The sequence below is a fragment of the Rattus rattus genome, chromosome 14 (assembly GCF_011064425.1).
Source record: "Rattus rattus isolate New Zealand chromosome 14, Rrattus_CSIRO_v1, whole genome shotgun sequence".
NCBI lineage: Eukaryota > Metazoa > Chordata > Mammalia > Rodentia > Muridae > Rattus > Rattus rattus.
This window is the reverse complement of record NC_046167.1, coordinates 19,871,983-19,886,696: the sequence shown is the minus strand read 5'-3', so window position 1 is coordinate 19,886,696 and position 14,714 is coordinate 19,871,983. Positions and strand designations below refer to the sequence as shown.

At 40.7% G+C, this 14,714-nt stretch overlaps 1 pseudogene; it reads left to right on the top strand.

Annotated features, from left to right (window-relative positions):
* Positions 1 to 8,320: 8,320 nt before the first annotated feature.
* LOC116883167 lies at positions 8,321 to 8,732 on the top strand (annotated as a pseudogene).
* The last annotated feature ends 5,982 nt before the right edge of the window (positions 8,733 to 14,714 follow it).

Genomic DNA, 14,714 nt, shown 5'->3' with positions numbered 1-14,714 from the left:
CAAGGCCCATACCTAAACATAGTAAAAGCCATATACAGCAAACCAGTTGCTAGCATTAAACTAAATGGAGAGAAACTTGAAGGAATCCCACTAAAATCAGGGACTAGACAAGATTGCCCACTCTCTCCCTACTTATTCAATATAGTTCTTGAAGTTCTAGCCAGAGCAATCAGACAACAAAAGGAGGTCAAGGGGATACAGATCGGAAAAGAAGAAGTCAAAATATCACTATTTGCAGATGATATGATAGTATATTTAAGTGATCCCAAAAGTTCCACCAGAGAACTACTAAAGCTGATAAACAACTTCAGCAAAGTGGCTGGGTATAAAATTAACTCAAATAAATCAGTAGCCTTCCTCTACACAAAAGAGAAACAAGCCGAGAAAGAAATTAGGGAAACGACACCCTTCATAATAGACCCAAATAATATAAAGTAACTCGGTGTGACTTTAACCAAGCAAGTAAAAGATTTGTACAACAAGAACTTCAAGACTCTGAAGAAAGAAATTGAAGAAGACCTCAAAAGATGGAAAGATCTCCCATGCTCATGGATTGGCAGGATTAATATAGTAAAAATGGCCATTTTACCAAAAGCGATCTACAGATTCAATGCAATCCCCATCAAAATACCAATCCAATTCTTCAAAGAGTTAGACAGAACAATTTACAAATTCATCTGGAATAACAAAAAACCCAGGATAGCTAAAACTATCCTCAACAATAAGAGGACTTCAGGGGGAATCACTATCCCTGAACTCAAGCAGTATTACAGAGCAATAGTGATAAAAACTGCATGGTATTGGTACAGAAACAGACAGATAGACCAATGGAATAGAATTGAAGACCCAGAAACGAACCCACACACCTATGGGCACTTGATTTTTGACAAAGGAGCCAACACCATCCAATGGAAAAAAAGATAGCATTTTCAGCAAATGGTGCTGGTTCAACTGGAGGTCAACATGTAGAAGAATGCAGATCAATCCACGCTTATCACCCTGTACAAAGCTTAAGTCCAAGTGGATCAAGGACCTCCACATCAAACCAGACACACTCAAACTAATAGAAGAAAAACTAGGGAAGCATCTGGAACACATGGGCACTGGAAAAAATTTCCTGAACAAAACACCAATGGCTTATGCTCTAAGATCAAGAATCGACAAATGGGATCTCATAAAACTACAAAGCTTCTGTAAGGCAAAGGACACTGTGGTTAGGACAAAAGCGGCAACCAACAGATTGGGAAAAGATCTTTACCAATCCTACAACAGATAGAGGCCTTATATCCAAAATATACAAAGAACTCAAAAGTTAGACCAGAGGAGACAAATAACCCTATTAAAAAATGGGGTTCAGAGCTAAACAAAGAATTCACAGCTGAGGAATGCCGAATGGTTGAAAAACACCTAGAGAATTGTTCAACATCTTTAGTCATCAGGGAAATGCAAATCAAAACAACCCTGAGATTTCACCTCACACCAGTGAGAATGGCTAAGATCAAAAACTCAGGTGACAGCAAATGCTGTCGAGGATGCGGAGAAAGAGGAACACTCCTCCATTGTTGGTGGGGTTGCAGACTGGTACAACCATTCTGGAAATCAGTCTGGAGGTTCCTCAGAAAATTGGACATTGATCTGCCTAAGGATCCAGCTATACCTCTCTTGGGCATATACCCAAAAGATGCCCCAACATATAAAAAAGACACGTGCTCCACTATGTTCATAGCAGCCTTATTTATAATAGCCAGAAGCTGGAAAGAACCCAGATGCCCTTCAACAGAGGAATGGATACAGAAAATGTGGTACATATACAAAATGGAATATTACTCAGCTATCAAAAACAACGACTTTATGAAATTGTAGGCAAATGGTTGGAACTGGAAAATATCATCCTGAGTGAGCTAACCCAATCACAGAAAGACATACATGGTATGCACTCATTGATAAGTGGCTATTAGCCCAAATGCTTGAATTACCCTAGATGCCTAGAACAAATGAAACTCAAGACGGATGATCAAAATGTGAATGCTTCCTCCTTCTTTAAAAGGTGAACAAGAATACCCTTGGCAGGGAAGGGAGAGGCAAAGATTAAAACAGACACAGAAGGAACACCCATTCAGAGCCTGCCCTACCTGTGGCCCATACATATACAGCCATCCAATTAGACAAGATGGATGAAGCAAAGAAGTGCAGGCTGACAGGAGCCAGATGTAGATCGCTCCTGAGAGACACAGCCAGAATACAGCAAATACAGAGGCGAATGCCAGCAGCAAACCACTGAACTGAGAACGGGACCCCCGTTGAAGGAATCAGAGAAAGAACTGGAAGAGCTTGAAGGGGCTTGAGACCCCATATGTACAACAATGCCAAGCAACCAGAGCTTCCAGGGACTAAGCCACTACCTAAAGACTATACATGGACTGACCCTGGACTCTGACCTCATAGGTAGCAATGAATATCCTAGTAAGAGCACCAGTGGAAGGGGAAGCCCTGGGTCCTGCTAAGACTGAACCCCCAGTGAACTAGACTGTCGGGGGGGGCGGCAATGGGGGAGGGGGGAGGGGAACACCCATAAGGAAGGGGGAGGGAAGGGATGTTTGCCGAAACTGGAAAAGGAATAACACTCGAAATGTATATAAAAATACTCAAGTTAATAATAATAATAATAATAAAAAGACTCTGAAGAAAGAAATTGAAGAAGACCTCAGAAGATGGAAAGATCTCTCATGCTCATGGATTGGCAGAATTAATATAGTAAAAATGGACATTCTACCAGAAGCGATCTACAGATTCAATGCAATCCCCATCAAAATACCAATCCAATTCTTCAAAGAGTTAGACAGAACAATTTGCAAATTCATCTGGAATAACAAAAAACCCAGGATAGCTAAAACTATCCTCAGCAATAAAAGGACTTCAGGGGGAATCCCTATCCCTGATCTTAAGCAGTATTACAGAGCAATAGTGATAAAAACTGCATGGTATTTGTACAGAGACAGAGAGATACACCAGTGGAATAAAACTGAAGAACAAGAAATGAACCCACACACCTATGGTCACTTGATTTTTGACAAAGGAGCCAAACCATCAAATGGAAAAAAGATAGCATTTTCAGCAAATGGTGCTGGTTCAACTGGAGGTCAACATGTAGAAGAATGCAGATCGATCCATGCTTATCACCCTGTACAAAGCTTAAGTCCAAGTGGATCAAGGACCTCCACATCAAACCAGATACACTCAAACTAATAGAAGAAAACCTAGGGAAGCATCTGGAACACATGGGCACTGGAAAAAATTTCCTGAACAAAACACCAATGGCTTATGCTCTAAGATCAAGTATCGACAAATGGGATCTCATAAAAATGCAAAGCTTCTGTAAGGCAAAGGACACTGTGGTTAGGACAAAACGGCAACCAACAGATTGGGAAAAGATCTTTACCAATCCTCCAACAGATAGAGGCCTTATATCCAAAATATAAAAAGGACTCAAGACGTTAGACCGCAGGGAGACAAATAACCCTATTAAAAAATGGGGTTCAGAGCTAAACAAAGAATTCACAGCTGAGGAATGCCGAATGGCTGAGAAACACCTAAAGAAATGTTCAACATCTTTAGTCATAAGGGAAATGCAAATCAAAGCACCCCTGAGATTTCACCTCACACCAGTGAGAATGGCTAAGATCAAAAACTTAGGTGACAGCAAATGCTGTCGAGGATGCGGAGAAAGAGGAACACTACTCCATTTTTGGTGGGATTGCAGACTGCTACAACCATTCTGGAAATCAGTCTGGAGGTTCCTCAGAAAATTGGACATTGAACTGCCTGAGGATCCAGCTATACCTCTCTTGGGCATATACCCAAAAGATGCCCCAACATATAAAAAAGACACGTGTTCCACTATGTTCATAGCAGCCTTATTTATAATAGCCAGAAGCTGGAAAGAACCCAGATGCCCTTCAACAGAGGAATGGATACAGAAAATGTGGTACATCTACACAATGGAATATTACTCAGCTATCAAAAACAATGACTTTATGAAATTCATAGGCAAATGGTTGGAACTGGAAAATATCACCCTGAGCGAGGTAACCCAATCACAGAAAAACACACATGGTATGCACTCACTGATAAGTGGCTATTAGCCCAAATGCTTGAATTACCCTAGATGCCTAGAACAAATGAAACTCAAGACGGATGAACAAAATGTGAATGCTTCACTCCTTCTTTAAAAGGGGAACAAGAATACCCTTGGCAGGGAATAGAGAGGCAAAGATTAAAACAGACACAGAAGGAACACCCATTCAGAGCCTGCCCCACATGTTGCCCATACATATACAGCCATCCGATTAGACAAGATGGATGAAGCAAAGTAGTGCAGGCCGACAGGAGCCGGATGTAGATCGCTCCTGAGAGACACAGCCAGAATACAGCAAATACAGAAGCGAATGCCAGCAGCAAACCACTGAACTGAGAACGGCACCCCCATTGAAAGAATCAGAGAAAGAACTGGAGAGCTTGAAGGGGCTCGAGACCCCTTATGAACAACAATGCCAAGCAACCAGAGCTTCCAGGGACTAAGCCACTACCTAAAGACTATACATGGACTGACCCTGGACTCTGACCTCATAGGTAGCAATGAATATTCTAGTAAGATCACCAGTGGAAGGGGAAGCCCTTGTTCCTGCTAAGACTGAACCCCCAGTGAACGTGATTGTTGGGGGGAGGGCGGCAATGGGGGGAGGGTGGGGAGGGGAACACCCATAAAGAAGGGGTGGGGGAGGGATTAAGGGGATGCTTGCCGAGAAACCGGGAAAGGGAATAATAACACTCGAAATGTAAATAAGAAATACTCACGTTAATAAAAGAGAGAGAGAGAGAGAGAGAGAGAGAGAGAGAGAGAGAGAGAGAGAGAGAGATAACAACCAATCAATTCAAAATAGGTTATAATAGGAAAAAGTAAGTTATCTTTGTTTTGCTTTCCAAAATAGAATATAATAAGACAAAGATAAAACACCACACTGAGGTGGGACAAGAAAACCCAACAGAAAGAAAAGATCCCCAAGAGCAGGCAAAAGACTCAGAGAACCACTCATTCATACACTTAGGATCCTTACAAAAATTCTAAGCCAAAATGATTGAGATTCTTTAATGATCTTTCTACAGTCCTTAGACTCAATGATAACTTAAGGTCATAAAAACAAATGTACCTGAAAACAAAAGAAATTAAATATCAATAAATATATCTCCTCCTAATATTTTTAATTTGATACATTTATTTATATGTATATATGTGTATGTGTATGGGCACAAGTCATGGAGATCAGATGACTACTTGCCACAGAAGCTTCTCTTCTAATATATAGTTCCCAGGAATCAAACTTAGGTTGTCAATTGGTAGGTAGAGCCTTCCCCAACTGAGCCATCCTACCATTTCTCAATTAGTACTTGCTTTTTTGTTTAGAACAATATTTGCTTTCCTTGAGGATTTTTTAACATAACGGGTTTTTTAACATCCAGGGCCCTTTGACAATCTTTTTGTTTAAAATACATTATATTTAATTTATTATTTAAATGCTATTTAATTGTATGGGTTTTGTCTATATGTATGTCTGTGTACCACATGTATTCCAGGCACCATATAGGTCAGAAGAGGGCATAGTATCCCCTGTAACTGTAGTTACAGGTCGTTGTGAGCCACCATGTAGATGTCCTGAATATCACCTGGGTCCTCTGGAGGAGCAGCCAGTGATTTTAAAGACTGAGACATTTCTCCAGCTTTTCTTTTTTTGTTTGTTTGTTGTTTTTTGTTTTTTGATAGATGCATGTTTGAACATTTGATTATTTTCTATATGTTGAGTACTAGAGAAAGGAGAATAATAATAATCTGAATCAGTTATCTATTGTTTTCCTTTCAAGTAGAAAGCAATGCTTTGGAAAGGAAGGAAGGAAGATTGTATGCCTTAGGGAAAGAAATTTTTATACTTTTACAAGAAAATCAGCTAATCAGCTGCATAGAAATCACTCCTGTAGACATGGAATGACCCACTTCATTATGTATGCATTCTTTGTTGATGCAGGTTTGAGGGCCACCCTAACTTTCCGTTTTTGGATGACTACTAACATCTTCAGGGAAGATGTCTCCCGAAAGACTTATGGTTGGAACACTGCTCAGCTGCTGCCATCACTTCTGCTTTGGAGCAATTGAGAACTTCCTGGAGATACTCTTCAGCTAAGACAAAAAAAAAAAATCATACCACTCTGAAAACAAATTAAAAAAAAATAAAAGACACATTCCTCAGTAGTTATCAAAGGCACTGTATTGTTTTAATGCTTTGTCTTCCTCTGACTCTTGATGACCCCAAATTAAGTTGGCTAGAGTCCCTGTTTAGGGTATGGCAGAAGGTAACAGTCATGTTAGAAACAGTTCTTCCACGAGAATGGTAGCGCTTTCATTCTTTGAGGATGAATGTTAACCCGTTATTTATTAGTCTATGTTTCTTCAGCTCAAAGATGGAAAAAGTGTACCATGTAGTAAGGAAGACTGAGGAGAGTGAACAATGAACCCTGAGCTACATTAAGCATTTTAGGCATAGAAGTTCTAACATTTACAGAATGAGATTTAACTCACAAGGGTTGTCAGAGTGGGGTGAGAGATGAATCAGCTGGCAGAGTTCTTGAGTTTCCAATAAGAAGCAAAATATTATTCATGGAGGTAACTTTTTTATTATTTATTTATTTATTTATTTATTTATTTATTTATTTATTTATTTATTTATTCTTTCCTTATATATCACAGCACCACTGAAGTTTTTCCTCTCTCTACACTTTCCACTCCCTCCCCCATACTCCCTCTTCCCCAGACCCTCTGATCCTTCATTTTCTTTCAGAAAAGAACAGGCTTCCCAGTGACATCATGCAAACATGGTATAACATGTTAGAGTAAGACGAGGAACGTACCCTCATATTAAGTCTGGACAAGGCAACTCGGTAGGAGGGAAAGGATCTCAAAAGAATCAGAGACACACCCCACTCCACTCTTAGGAGTCTCACCAGCACACCAAGCTACACAATCATAACATATATTCAGAGGAGCTAGCTCAGACCCATACAGGCTTTCCAATTATTGCTTCAGTCTCTGTGAGCCCCTATGAGCCTTTTTTTAGTTGATTGTGTGGGTATGGTTCTCCAGGGCCCTCAACTCCTCTGGCTTTACAATTCTTCCTTCCCCTCTTCCTCAGGGTTTCCTAACCTCCACTTAATGTTTGGCTGTGGGTCTCTGTATCTGCTCCAATCAGTTGCTGAACGAAACCTCTCTGATGATGATTATATTAGATGGTGGTCTATGAGTATAGCAGAATATCATCAGAAACCATTTCATGGCTTTTTTTTAAAACCATAGCAGTCACGGTTTGTTCTATCTTAGGTTTCTGGGTTATCCAGCCTCTAGTTCCTGGCCATCTAGGCAGTATCAAATGTAAGCCTTCTCTTGTGGAGTTGGTCTCAAGACAGGCCAGCCATTGGTTGGCCACTCGCACAAGTTCTGCCCCACCTTCACCTGAGCATGTCTTGCAGGCAGGACATCTTATAGGTCAAAGGATTTGTAGCTCAGTTGATGTACAAATCACACCATTGGAAGACTCGCCTGGTTAGAGAAGATGTCTGGTTCAGGCTCCATATCTCACTTTGCTAGGATTCTTCTCTAGGTTCACCCTTGTAGATTCCAGGGAGTTTCCGTTCCACCAAGCTCACATATGGCTCTCCAAATGTACACAGTTCCAATTGTCTCTCTCCGTATTATGCTTCCCCAGCTCACATCTGATTCTCTGTTCTTCCTATCGCCACCCACTCCTAGTCCACCTACAAGGTTTCTATTCTATTCTATTTTCCCTTACCAGCAAGGTCCACGTACCTCCCTCTCAATCCCTGGTGGATTTTGATTAGACGGGAGGTAGTGAAGAACTTGGAGGAATAGAGGGAAAGGAAACTGTAATCAGGATATATTATGGAAAATTTTTAAATTCACCAGAAGGAAAAAAGTTGAAAAAAATAACTGTTCTCTATGTGTCACCTGGTGTCAGACTGAGCACTTTTCCTGTGGGCTGGGGAAATTCTTTAACATCCTCATTCAGAGACTCTATATTGGAAAAACCCTGCAATCCAAATGCATGTGTTTTCATGATCATTAAAGAACTTTCATAAAGGCCATTTCATGGATGCTGCAGGACTGAGAGCATCTGTGAGAGCAGAGCCAGAGGGAAGCTGGTGGGTCTGTCAGACTGTTAGGATTTGAATTTGAGCCTTTTGAATTCAGGATCTCCAAATGCATCGTGATTCCTGTCCCTTGGACTGTAAGGTGTATTTAGGTAATCTCGGAAACAGTGGGGACAAGACTGAATTAGAACAGGCCTTTGGCTATTATGGACCACTCTGGAGTGTGTGAGTGGAGGAACACCATCTAGCTGCCACATAAGATTGGAACTGTCTAATGGTGAAAAGAGAAGTCAGAATTTTACTCACCTCCCTGTTGGGGTTGTCCTCCTTGAGATGATTACTGCAGGAAGAGTCCTCCACTTCCACACAGATCCCCTAGGAGATGCTTTTCCCAAAGCCTGAGCAGGCCACTTTCTAGAGACAGGAGAAGATAAAGGTCTCTGTCTCCTGAAAGAAATCACAAGCCATCTCTATACTTCTTTAGATCACATCAACGATCTATGTCAAATGAAAAGAAATAGAAGACCAGTTTGCAAAAGTGGTGTACAGGAAATAACTTCATTTTACAGGAGTATGTATAGGAAATTAAAGTTTTGTTTGAGACTTCATAAGCTTGGTACGTTTTAAAAATGTTTTAGCTGTTCAAGTTTGTTTTGTCTCTTGGAACAGTGACACACAAAGAGACGTGATTCTCTGTGGTTTTAAATGGATCCTGTGAAGCATATGATATCAAGAATTGTTACTTTACAATGCTCCTTAAGCAAGATTGAATTTTCTTTGAATTTTAGTTTTTCATAGACTGAAATAAACCTAGGTCCTGCCCAGTTTTAAGTGTGATGTACTAATGACATCAAGCAACTGGTGGGATTGAAAGTAACTGTAGTTCCTCTAATAGCTGAGACACGGTGGCACTGTGAGTGAAATGGCTATCAGTCTTTAAAAGCTGCTGTGAACACAAGCCAAAAGATAAAGGATAGGAACCACACTCTAACGGTTTTCAAAGTGGTTGCTTCCAGGTAGCATCATACAGATGCAGAGCTGTTATAATGTTTTTATTTGGAAATGTAAAATTTAGGTATCTACCAGTGTCCTATCAGTTTGAGGGTGCACTGTAAAGCTGACTTTTTCAGTTACTGAGCAAGATTTTCTTTTTCATGCTGTCATTTGTAATATGTTTGTGGGAATCCTTGAGATTAAAGTTTTAGCAAGAAGAAGAAGAAGAAGAAGAAGAAGAAGAAGAAGAAGAAGAAGAAGAAGAAGAAGAAGAAGAAGAAGAAGAGAAGAGAGGAGGAGAAAGAGGAGGAGGAGGAAGAAGAGAAGAAGGAGAGTAAGGAGGAGGAGGAGGAGGAGGAGGAGGAGGAGGAGGAGGTGGAGGAGGAGAACAACAACTTTCATGGAGCTGCTGTCTTTCCATGTTCCAATGACATCATGTTCCGGCTCCTCAGCTATGTTCCTTTTCATTTCAGTGGCTCCGACTTGGGATGCAAGCAGTGCAGGAACTCAGACAGCTCCTCACAGAAAATCCCACCAAGAACAGAGAGAAACAAGTGCATGTAAGCTGGAGGTCCGTGTCTAGCTTTCATCCAGTTTTCTTCCTTGTTACATAGCTCCTATCTGCTCCCTGGGGAATTATGCCATCCATATTGGGATGGGTCTTCTCCCACCAATTACAAATCAAGGCAGTCCCCCAAAGATGGGCTCACAGGCAAATCTGATGCAGGTGATCTCTCAACTGAGGCTCTTTTCTCAGGCTAGGTTGTGATGTGGCAAGCACTGGCTATGAGCAAATTCCTTTACACGGTCTGTTGGTCTGTTTAGTGCTGTTCTCTTATTTTTGTGGCTCTTGTTGTTGATCCCCAGTTTAAAACTGCCAAATAACAGTGCCTGTTGACCTGTGTTCCAAAGCCAAGAGGTTGCCATATGTTGTATGGACAAACAAGTGTGTTAGATAAACAGGAGTTCCTACCTATTGGCTGAGTTCAATGTCAATCAATCTAGTGTGTTTTTAAAAACATTTTTTGAACAGAAACACACAAACAATGCTAGTGATGGAACTGTTACAACACATTCTTAAATGCAGCTTAACTCTGTAATTCTGTCAGAAGCAACAATTTAGCACTTACTAATTTAAGGTTAAAAGAGACTTTAGAAAATACTGAAAATATGAAGAGTACATTTAACATTGGGTAAAATATGAAATTACAACATGTATCCTAGTTTCATTGTTGTTACTATCACAAAATTCCATAACACAAACAACTTAGGGACAGGGATAGAAGGGTTTATTTGGCTTACAATTCCAGGTTATAGTGCAATACTGAGGGGAAGTCAAAGTAGGAATTTAAGTAGTTATATCATATCCAGTCAAGAGCAGAGAGAAAATAAACACATGGATGTAACTTTAATTTGTTCAAACCTTATTTTTCATGATGTTCTTAAATGCTTTTGAAAGACCCCCGAAGTGGGGAGACCCTCACTCAAGTCTCAGGATGACACGACCCCCAAGAACTCACAAGAGACCGATCTTGATGCAATTAACAAGAGGTTTATTGATAGGGATGAAAGAAACCAGCACGCTGGGGTCAAGACTTGTATCCCACACAGGGGTAGAGGAGTTTGATCTCGAATGGCGGGGAGAAGGGGTATTTAAAGGAAAAACCATACCGAATCACAAGGAAGAAGCTCCTGTTTCTCATGATTGTTTAATCCTGCTATTATCTGAACCAATTTAGCTAGTTCCTAGAAGAAGTGACTGAAACAGCTGTGCAATTACTCTTTCTGAGGTCACCTAGTTCCTGGAACAGGCAGTTCCAGGGCCCAACTATTTTGCTTCCTTTTGGCTTCAACTTTTGTCTAGGGGGCAATTTTGCTCATAGCCAGTGCTTGCCACATCACAACCGAGCCTGAGAAAAGAGCCTCAGTTGAGAGATCACCTGCATCAGATTTGCCTGTGAACCCATCTTTGGGTGACTGCCTTGATTTGTAATTGGTGGGAGAAGACCCATCCCAATATGGATGGCACAATTCCCCAGGGAGCAGATAGGAGCTATGTAACAAGGAAGAAAACTGGATGAAAGCTAGTTCCTGGAACAGGCAGTTCCAGGGCTTGACTATTTTTCTTTCTTTTGGCTTCAACTTTTGTCTAGGGGCCAATTTTAAACTTTTACCTTTCACTTTAACTTCCCTTTTAGTCCACCAGAGGTAATGGGAAAGAAAGATACAGGAGATGTGGACCTGTTTAGAAAGGTTCTTTAGCACAACTACCTCCTATGTTGCCTAGAAATTGGCAGTTCAGTACACAGGATAGCAGTGGAAGCTCAATCCACTCTCGAACACTTCATGGATACACCAGCAGTCCAGTATGGTATAGCAGAATCGGGATAGCAACCATGAACCAGCAGCCATGGCACTACCTAGTGGAGACAACCAGGACTCAGCCCTGGCTCAAGTCAGCAGGAGAGACCAGGAGGGACAGATTCCAGGAGATGTTCTCAGCTGTGCCTCTCTCAGGGAAGTGAAGATCAGTAGAGATGAGAGACCCAAAAGCATTCCATAGCTACCTCTATAAGTAAGCCTCCCTCAGCTTCTGTCACTGTTCTTCAATCCTATTTACACCCCCCAAACATCATGTGTCCTTTTTGTGTCTTGCCTCAGCATTTGCATCTGTCTCAGCTGACATCACTCTGCCAATGAGCTCAAGTTCACAGAAGTGGCAAGAAACTACAGCACGCTACCAGAGAGGTTTTTGTTTTTTGTTTTTTCTTTTTCTTTTTTTTTTGTGCGTTTCTCCCTGTAGAGTCCTAACAAATGCAGTTCAACTATACAACATAAGCATGTTGTTAGCAAAAAACCCTTCATCACATGTCTTTTCACATGCTTGCATTAGCAGAACATCCTTTGATCTGTATCTGCTTCAGCTAAATGTTCCTTCACGAGTCTGCCTTAGTTTTTTATCTGTGTCTACTTTAGCTAAATGTTTCTTCACTTGTTTGCCCCAGCAAATGAGGATGCAACCGACTTTCCAAAAGAACCCTTAAGTTTCCACTTCACATGGATCTTTGATTGCTTACTTGTGTGTTTTCAGCTAGCTTTTTCCTCTATATAGTATCCATGATGCCTGCCTAGGGAATGGTAACACTCACAATGGGCTATTTCATCCTACATCAATTAACAGTAAAGACAATCTCTCACAGGCCAAACTGATATGTACATATATGAATGATTCTAGCTTGTGTCAAGTTGACACAAGTTATAAATAAAAAAGCTTATATCCCATGAATCAACATCTAATGTTCTGAAGCATTGGACAGAAGGTAGTTTTACTACTGAGAGCAATTACAGCCCAGTGGCAGGAACACTATTCTGAGTCTTCAGTTAGTTCCCCCATTGGTTTGCTGGGCAATATCACTCTTTTCTGTTCAAGTAAACCAGTGCCTTTCTAAAAACAATACATTTTTCAGGGCTTATGAGGATTAGCTGAGGTGCATATAGTGTGGGAAACTATTAAGAATGAAGACTGACCCTCCTAAAGCATAACGACCTCCATTTCTCCTCTCACGAAAGGGAAGGAAAGACTTACAAATTTGCTTTCAGAAGTCAAGTTGAAAATCATTGTTTCTATATAGCCATCAAGTTTTAGGTTCTCTGTGATTTGGAAAACAGCAGGATGACAAACATTTGATATGACACGTCACATACTTTCTTAGCAAAGAATGGTTTTAGACCTTCCTGTGATAGACATGGCTGTAGCCTGAATTTAATATTTATGTATGCTTGTTAACATAGTTAGCTTGAAAGCATGTACTCAAGGGATTGTCAGTGTCTTTACACAGAGGCCTGCGGCTCCCACATTTCTTTAATCCAACCAGTTGGCTTGGGGAGAATGGTGATTCTTTATGTTCTCCTAATACAGACAGAAACAAGTTCTGGACTATCACTCTTGTGGAATTCTATCCTCATTTGCATGGCCGTAGGGTAGCAAGTAATGATTCACACTATGGTTGTTGTTTATATGCAGCTGAGGGCAGGCACAAGATAAAGCAAGGCCTGTGATTGAACAGTGAAAAACAAATGTGGGAACAGAGTTTTGTAAGGAAGGAGAGATGAGAAAGAAAAAGAAAAGAACGAAGATAGAGGAGAAGGATGACTCAGATCGATGAGGCTTTAAATAACCCCAGGTAGTTATGAATATCTTCATATTCATATTCATAAGGGATGGATTATTACAGGACAATTTTTCTTATCTTGGTGGCCATTTTATATAAATATTATTTGGCTCTGAGTTTATTGTGTGGACATTTTGTAAGGTGAGAATTTTACTGATATAAATTTAATTGAATCTAATTGATAAATTACAAGTTCTAGAGTTTTGATTTCACTGGGATACTGGGAATTGTGACATCATAATCCATGAGGGGTGGATGGCTGAATGGGGCTGGTGTGGAGGCAACCCACAACATGGGAACTAGAAGAGTGGTTGCTTCTGGGGTTAGCCATGGTGGCCAGATTGCTGCAGGGTCCAGAGAGTAGCCTGCGGCAGTGTGGGATGAAAATTGGAAACTTAGCATTGGGTAGAGACATTTTCCTGATTGAGAATACCCCAAAGGTGCCATGTGGCCCGCCTGTGTCAGCAATAGCATGGGTTGGTGGGTCTATTTTTTGTTTACCACAACATCACACAATGTGAAGTATGATTAAGAAAAACTTTCTAAATTGGTAGTTTTTCTGTATAAGTAACCAGAGCTGTGCAAAATATTATGGCTAGGTATGTCACGATTAGACTCTTGGAGATTCAACAAAATGTAACTTCCCAGTACACTCACACATGCCCACATAGAGGATTTACCTGTTAATTACGTCAAGTGCTTTATGTGTATGGTACCATTTTTACGAAAAATTCAAAGTTTAAGAGCTAACTAAATTTCATAAAGTCACAAAATTAATAAATGATGAGGAGTTATGAATATGGGAAGAATAAACGTTTGCTGTAGTGGGGCTGAGGAGGACTCAGGGTCAGCTTAATTTTTAGTGGCCTTTATAGATAGCCTACCAGGACATCCAACTCCAGTTCCATCCACACTGTCCTGGCAAGCTTCACGTGAGGTTCTTGCCTTAGAAGCAAATGTCTTTTGTAGCAAATCTCTTTCTGGGATCCAGACAAGGAGGTTCCTACCCTTCTTTTTAGAAGTGAGCCTCCATAGGCATTCACAAACACACGCTCACCTCCATAAATATGTGAAGGTGCTCACACATTCATTCTTTCTCTCAAAAGTTTTTAAGTAAGAACAGTAAAAACACATTTTGTCTGAGCTGGGGTCTCAGCTTGCTTGCCTTTTGTTCTCTTAAGTGAAGAAAGATTTTCCTTTAAAATCATCTAGAAAATTCTGGGAGGGCAGAGTACAAAATTGGCCTCAGGCTGGTGGTTATTGAAGCCAACTCATAGATATTAATCATACTAACTTATCACATCTTACACGTTACACAAACACATCTGTGAAGCAGGC